General features: G+C 38.7%; 1 long non-coding RNA gene across 1 annotated transcript in view; it reads right to left on the bottom strand.

The window, feature by feature from the left end:
• Positions 1-380: 380 nt before the first annotated feature.
• Positions 381-6,000, bottom strand: part of LOC141278185 (uncharacterized) — a 99,975-nt gene continuing 94,355 nt past the window's right edge. Inside the window, exon 3 of the long non-coding RNA XR_012330528.1 lies at positions 381-502. This is a non-coding gene — a long non-coding RNA (uncharacterized lncRNA). The remainder of the gene's footprint in view (positions 503-6,000) is intronic.

Raw genomic sequence — 6,000 nt, 5'->3', positions numbered from 1 at the left:
TTTTAACTTTAAATTCAGCATCCTCTTTCAGTAATTCAGAAACTTGAAAATACATGTCAAAATTTTAAAAAATCAATTGAAATCTAAAAGTGTCTCTAAACATTTATATTAGTATATACTCCTAGCACTTGTGATATACGCATTATTTTACCATTGACTATTTATGGATTTAGAGACAGCAGAACTCATTGTGCTGTCACTAAGTAGAACTTATGTTACTCTTCATTTCAGTAGATGGGAGTAGAAGTATTTTTGCTTATGTCCTTGGTCACCATTTCTCCATTTTTTTCATTCCAGCTATATCTTTGGCATCAGATTGTCTAAAGACACCCCAACCCACAGAGCAAGATGCTCTGGAATACCTCTGTGCCTTACCTGGTATATTGCTCAGATGGTTTCCACACAAGCTCTTATATCTGCCCTGGCCTTTTCCAGAGGTTTATGACAACCACAGAAGAGAAGGTAGGTGGTAGTGTTTCTTCTCTCCTCTCATGAAATTGTCCTGTGAAACCAGTTTTGTCCATGAGAAAACAGAAGCTCAGAGTTTAGTTATGTACCAAGATCCCAAAGGTACTAAGTGAGAACTGGGACTTGAACCCATGTCTGCTTGACTCTAAACCCCATTCTACAACAAAAATAATAGCTAGTAACAAACATATCACTTTCCTCATTCCAGCAAGTATTCCAAAAACATGATAGTGTTTTGAGAAGCTGGAGCTACTGACTCTTCAAATACATATTTGGCCTCAAATACATATACCTTTTGGCTTAAGACAATATGAATTGGGTTGCTATCTCTTGCAACCATGAGGATCCTGATTAATACAATAATGAAATCATGATACTGAAGCATCAGGTAAATAAAAAATATACCTATAATAAGACAGTTGAAGCAGCCTGCTATAAAGGATAATGGTTTTATAGGTGCATTGTAGATTGGAAAGCAGCTGGGACAAGAGAATAGCCAAGGTATTTTTGGAAATTCTTATTTTCAGCACCTTGGCAACCTCAAAGCCTCATAAAAACATAGATTTTTGTTATTGTGAAAAATAACATTTTACTATACACTTTCCACCTTTTAAGAGTTACTTGTATATTTCTCAAGTAATTATCCATGGGCATGAAAAAATATGCTCCTAAATTTGAATTGCATTTACTCATAGCTTTTACCTTTATTGTTCTTATTTGTGTAATGTGTTTTTTTTTTTGTTTTGTGGTACGTGGGCCTCTCACTGTTGTGGCCTCTCCCGTTGCGGAGCACAGGCTCCGGACGCACAGGCTCAGTGGCCATGGCTCACGGGCCTAGCCACTCCGCGGCATGTGGGATCCTCACGGACCGGGGCACAAACCCATGTCCCCTGCATTGGCAGGCGGACTCTCAAGCACTGCGCCACCAGGGAAGCCCTGTGTAATGTGTTTTATATTTTTAAAAATCATGCTTTAAAATCTTTTTCCTACTACTTGTCCACAATATATGCATCCTAAAGTTGGAAAAATTGAAGTAGTGTATAGCTTAGAAAATCTGGATTTCAGAGTCAGGAAGCAAACATTGTGTTTCTTTCCTAAGGAATACCTGTTTATTTCTTTTTGTATCATCATATTTGTAAATTTATCTTTTTCTTAAAAGTTAAATCAGTTGGGCTTCAAGCCATTAGTTAGCTCATACAACAATCTATACATTACAAGTAAGGGTGGTCACATTTCAAACTCTGCTCATGATTTGGTGATGGATAAGAATGATGACTTGGACTCAGTTCAATGTTGTTTTTACTCTTGTTTACTCCAAAAGTAGCTAATAAAGAATGCAAAGAATGAACAGAGGGCAAAGATGTGAGTAGGTATGAGCCCCATTGCTTCCTTTGTTTTCTCATGGGAGCATGTCCGATGCTGGTGGTCTTGACATCCTAGAGGGAGGCTGTCCTCAAGGTCAGATGAGTACAGCACTGCTCTCCTTTATATCCTGGGCATTTCAACATCCAGACATAACTTAAAAGGTATTAGATCTACTACTTAGCATGCTACCCAGGCTGCATACCCAGGCTCCAAGGCTTGAAATGTTTGCCATGCCAGCACCAGCCAATCTCCCCTTACCTATACCTCAGGGCTCAAGAATGCTTTATTTACGTTTACCAAAGGACTCTGTTATGGGCAGGTCTGGCCAAGACCTTCCATCTCAAATAAGCAGTTATTTCTCCTTCTTCAGATACTGATTATCAAGAAAAAGTAGTAAAAATGGATTACTATAAACTAGAGCATATCAGTTTTCTCTTAAATATTCTTTTGCATTTTGCATCACCCCTAGTATCCTTAACTTGGTGGATATGAAGGCAAACATAAGATTAGATCCCAGGATTCATCAAATAAACAGTAGATATTACTCTATGTTCCCCTTTATTTGATTGGAACATTGCTGTTTCTTTAAATACCAGGTGAAATTGCTTTTTGTCCATAAAAAGATGGAAGGACACATTCTTGTGTTTGCTGCTCAAGAAGGTTTAACGGCAGTGTTTTTAGTAGTAACCACAAAACCTGGACCACAACCCAAAAGATGAAAATGTTTAAGAAGCATTACTTTAGATATATACTATATTCCAAACACAAGGCTCATTTGTCTGGCTTATGGGCAAGGCTCAATATTGAGTTCCTATCCAAGGGAATTTTGCCAAAGACTAGGATTTGGGACTCATAAATCCAGTGGAGCTAACCTACTTAGACTGAAATTCTATCTCTCAGGGCTGAGGGGTTTTGAATAGGTTAATCCAACAAAGCAATTTTCACCAATACCAGCGGTTTCGCTTCAATGTATATAGCTTCATGTGAGTTTGAAACAGTGTCAAACTGTATGTAAATGAAACCGGGTACCAAAACCTGAACTAGGAACATTTTGATCAAATATGATTTAAAGAGTTCATGCAATGAAGAGAAATTTGACATTCAGTTCAATCTTTGAGATGTCCTGAACAATATGTAATTATCACTCAACCACCATATACGAACCTAGCCCAAAAGAACATAATGGAATATAAACACATTTCTAAAACTGTTCATGTGCATACTTGCAATCTAACAGACATTTTGATTGATAACGAACATAAAATCTGCCTTACAAATGAGAACACTGTAACCAGTTCTAATTTGAATAAGGGAGGTGTATGATCTCCCAGACTTATGGCAAAAATGGTGGTGAGTTGAAGCACTATGATTACAATAGGTGATAAAAATGACCCCTAGATTACTTCTAGGACTAAAACAAATCAGAAAGGTGACACCAATGAAAAAAAGTTAATTGGTCTATTGAGAAAACCATTATGCCTACAGGGGTTGAACTCTATGTGGGAAAGGGAATACAATACATTAGTTACCACCAAATGTTTCTGTCCTTGGATTGATTTTGGAGTAAACAAATACAGGTCCAAATCTCAACTCTACAATTTACAGCTATGTGATCCTCAGAAGTTATCCTCTCTGAGCCAGCACTTCTTCTTGGATATATAAAATGAGCATAGAAATCTGTGGGTTTCTGTAAGGAGTTCATTAGACAGAATACGAAAAGCCTAAATCTGTGCCTGGTCTATTAGAGGTGTTCATTACATAGAAGCTATTATTTCTTTTCTTACTCTTTTATTTTAACCTTGCAGCATTAGACATAATACAAAAGGTAAACAGTGTTCAGGTCAATATATTTTTGTAATCTTATTCTAATCTCGAAAAAATACTATTCAATGATTCCATTTAGAACCTGAAAGAGCCTATAAATTAAACTTCAGTCGGATCCCCACCCAGGCATGCAACCACATAGGTCCTGCACACTTATTCCAAAAATGCTGTCCTTATGGGCTCCTACAGCTCCCTGGACCTTGGAAAATGCCCTATTTATCTCTTCCGTATTCAAACATTCCTCCCAGATCAGTTGCTCTCACCAGAACAAAAGCAGTTTCATTGGGCTTTCTGCCAAATGCCTGAGCAAGCAGGACTTCCCTTCCTAGCGTGAGAGCCAACCACAGGTGAGCAAGCCAAACTCCGCTCAAGGGCCGCGTGATGGTTCTGGATTTTCCACTGCAAATGTCCTACACCTGTCACTGAGGGCATTGCTAGGCTTCATCTCAGCTTACTTACGGGATCAAAATGAAATCTTCAGCTGTGTAAATTATGCTGGGGACAACTTAGTAGAAAATGTAATTACAATGCAGCATTTTAAAGTGACACAGACTTAAAGAAATATTGCACAGTCCAGGCTGGATGCTAGGATCTTTTATGGTAATAAATTAATTCTTGAGGATAAGTTATTTTCTATGTGTAAGTTGCTGTGTTCCATGCCAATGGTTATCCATAAGTGAACTATAACAAACTGCACATTGGAGTCTGACTATCAGGGTTCAGATCCTGCATCCGCTGAATATCATACATGAAATAGGTAAGAAACTTCTTTCCAAATCTGACTTATCATCTATAAAATCAAGATATTAATAGTACTGACCCCTTAGGATTATCAAAGGCATTTAAATGAAATGATATATAGAGAGAGTATTTGGTAGAGTTACCATGCATCAGGAAACATAGGAATTACTTCATACTTCCTTAATAATGTTATTAATTATTATTGGAATAATAATTTAATAAATAGCATCTTAGTACATGAATTTGTACTACAGTGTTCAAAGTGCTGCTGCAAACTTAGCCAAGGTGAGTTAAGACTATAAGGATGTACGGACAGAAAGTGTCACTTAAAACAGGAGTTTCTGAAAGGTACTAGGGTTGTGGCACAACCTCACAGACCAAACTACAAACCACACTGTGTTAGCTGCCTTGGGCTGCTATCACAGCACACTGTACATTGAGTGGGTTAAACAACAGACATTTATTTCTCACGGAGGTTCAAGATCAAGGTGCTGGCAAATGTGGTTTTCGGTGAGGGTCAAGAACTTGGTGACTTACAGAGCGCCGCTTTCTCACTGTGTCTTCACATGGCAGAAAGTGAGTGATCTCTGGTCGCTATTCTTCTTAAGTGAACACTAATTCCGTCTTGAAGCCAGAGCCCTCATGATACATTTAAACCTAATTACTTCCCAAAGGCCCCACCTCCAAATACCATCACATGAGGGTTTAGGGCTTCAACATGAAGGAACTTCGGAGGAACACAAACATTCAGCCCATACTACATCTGCTGAAAAGTACATTTTCCCTGAATTTTTTCTGTAGCAACTTCTGGGCAGCAGCAGAGTGAAATAAACAAGCTAAAGAGTTGTTCATCATTTTCTTAAGCTAAGCATGAGGAGTTTACGCAAATAAAATAAAGGTAGATATGGAGACAAAAAGCAACGCTGAAAAAGGGAGAGGGGAAAAAAACACAGCTAGGAGAGAGACTTTTTGTACATTAAGAAACACAGTAGGCTTCAATATGACTTGCTAGGTAAAAGCTCAGACTTAAAAGAGTCTTTTCGGGCTTCCCTGGTGGCGCAGTGGTTGAGAGTCTGCCTGCTGATGTAGGGGACGCGGGTTCGTGCCCCGATCCGGGAAGATCCCACATGCTGCGGAGCGGCTGGGCCCATGAGCCATGGCCGCTGAGCCTGCGCATCTGGAGCCTGTGCTCTGCAACGGGAGAGGCCACAACAGTGAGAGGCCCCCGTACCGCAAAAAAAATAAAAAAGAGTCCTTTCAGGCAGACACCTCACAGAGTGGGGTGGATAAAATTTGATTTATCCATCGAATGGAGTATCTGAATCCTTTGTTCATTACCTTAGTATCAGATAATTATATTTGGATATTTGTAAAGATACATTTATAACAATTTATAACATTTATAACAATCAAATTAAATACAACGTATCCAAGTCTGACAGATTCCAGAAAGGTTTGCCTTTCCCTTTTCACCAAATCTGATCTGCCTGAAATTCTCTCACATCAGAACTGTTCTACTTAGACAAAGGCTTTAAGCACTGTTAAAGGCACCTTAAGAAATATACTCAAACCCAAGAACCTACTGTATAGCACAGGGAACTC

Source organism: Tursiops truncatus, chromosome 3 (genome assembly GCF_011762595.2).
Source record: "Tursiops truncatus isolate mTurTru1 chromosome 3, mTurTru1.mat.Y, whole genome shotgun sequence".
Classification (NCBI taxonomy): domain Eukaryota; kingdom Metazoa; phylum Chordata; class Mammalia; order Artiodactyla; family Delphinidae; genus Tursiops; species Tursiops truncatus.
Note: the sequence above shows the minus strand (reverse complement) of the source record. Positions and strands in the feature narration are given on the sequence as shown.